Genomic DNA, 2,224 nt, shown 5'->3' on the forward strand with positions numbered 1-2,224 from the left:
CGGCTGCACCTGTCGCACCTGTGCAACAACAACAACTACGCCCCCTTCCGAATCAGTATGGACGAGCACAGCGTGTTCCTATTGAGCTAGGACAAAATTCTGGTGCCGCTGCTACTGCTGTTGGTGTTTCTTTGGCTCCTGCTACTGCTGCTGCTGGTACCCAGGAGGATGATGAGTATGCGGGCGATTATGAGGATGAGGTTGATCAAAATCAGATCTACGAGCAGCCACCAGCACCACCACCAGCAGGTCGACCTCAGGTATATATTCGTAATGGTAGGCCTTCACCACCACCTCAGGTACGAGATGATGTCCATATTCCTAAACTGAAATTGAATATTCCACCATTTGAGGGTAGATATGTTCCTGATATATATCTTACTTGGGAGTTAGAAACTGAACAACGGTTTACATGTTTACAATATCCTGAGGAGAGACGAGTTGCTGCTGCTCTTTGTGCTTTCACAAGTTTTGCATGTGTATGGTGGTCTGAACATTGTAGATTATATCCTATTCCAACTACTTGGGCTGCTTTGAAAACTGTTATGCGTACGCGTTGGGTTCCACCATATTATGAACGTGAATTGCTTCAAAAATTGCAGCGTTTAAGACAAGGGAAAAATTCTGTAGAAGAATATTATCAGGAATTACAAACTGGCATGATTAGATGTGGTATTGTTGAGGAGAATGAAGCTATGCTTGCACGTTTTCTGGGTGGATTAAATAGAGAGATTCAGACCATTCTAGACTATAAGGAGTATACTAATATCACACGTTTATTCCATCTTGCTTGTAAAGCTGAACGTGAAGTGCAGGATCGACAAGCATTGGGGCGAACTAACTTTTCTGCAGGCCGACCTTCATCATGGACACCACGTGCATCTTCTACTTCAACTGCACCAGCACCTCCATCCGGTGCCACCTCCAGCCGTGATACAAGAAAACAGGCACAACCACCATTATCTGCCAAGAGCGCACCTGCGGGGCCTGCACAGCGTTCTTCTTCTTCCATGGCTTCAACAGGGCACACAAGTGATATTATTTGTCGTCGTTGTAAGGGAGGAGGTCATTATGCGAGAGAATGCAAATCTCCGCGTGTGATGATTGCTACCGCGGATGGTGGATATGAGTCCGCTAGTGACTATGATGAGGAGGCATTGGCTCTTATTACACGTGAAGAACATGGTGGAGATGATTCTGATCATGAGACGCAATACATGGCTCCTGAAGACGCTGACAGGTATGAACGTTTAGTTGCTCAACGTGTTGTGAGTGTGCAGGTCACACAAGCTGAGCAAAATCAGAGGCACAATTTGTTCCATACCAAGGGAGTTGTGAAGGAACGTTCTGTGCGCGTCATCATAGACGGAGGTAGTTGCAACAACTTGGCTAGCATGGAGATGGTGGAGAAGCTTTCTCTCACCACAAGACCACATCCACATCCTTACGACATCCAATGGTTCAACAACAGCGGCAAGGTTAAGGTAACACGTACTGTTCGTGTGCATTTTAGTATCTCTACATATGCTGATTATGTTGATTGTGATGTGGTACCTATGCAAGCATGTTCCTTATTACTTGGTAGACTATGGCAATTTGATAAAAATTCTGTACACCATGGTAGAAACAATCACTATACTCTTGTTCATAAGGATAAAATATTACTTTGCTTCCTATGACTCCTGATTCCATTTTGAAAGATGATATTAATAGAGCTAATAAAGCAAAACAGGAGAAGAATAAGAGTGAAAATCAGATTGTGGCAAAAGAATTTGAGCAACAAATGAAGCCTAATAATAAACCATCTAGTGTTGCTTCTGAAATTAAATTGAAAAGTGCATGTTTATTTGCCACCAAATCTGATATTGATGAGCTAGATTTCAGCAAATCTGTTTGCTATGCTTTTGTGTGCAAAGAGGCATTATTTTCATTCGAGGACGTGCCTTCCTCTTTGCCTCCTGCTGTCACTAACATTTTGCAGGAGTTCGCTGACGTCTTTCCACAAGACGTGCCACCGGGATTACCGCCTATTCGAGGAATTGAGCATCAAATTGACTTAATTCCCGGTGCTTCACTGCCAAACCGTGCTCCATACCGTACCAATCCAGAGGAGACGAAGGAGATTATGCGTCAAGTACAAGAGCTTCTCGACAAAGGTTATATACGCGAATCCCTTAGTCCTTGTGCTGTTCCTATTATTCTAGTGCCGAAAAAGGATGGTACA

The sequence above is a fragment of the Triticum dicoccoides genome, chromosome 2B (genome assembly GCF_002162155.2).
Source record: "Triticum dicoccoides isolate Atlit2015 ecotype Zavitan chromosome 2B, WEW_v2.0, whole genome shotgun sequence".
Lineage (NCBI taxonomy): Eukaryota > Viridiplantae > Streptophyta > Magnoliopsida > Poales > Poaceae > Triticum > Triticum dicoccoides.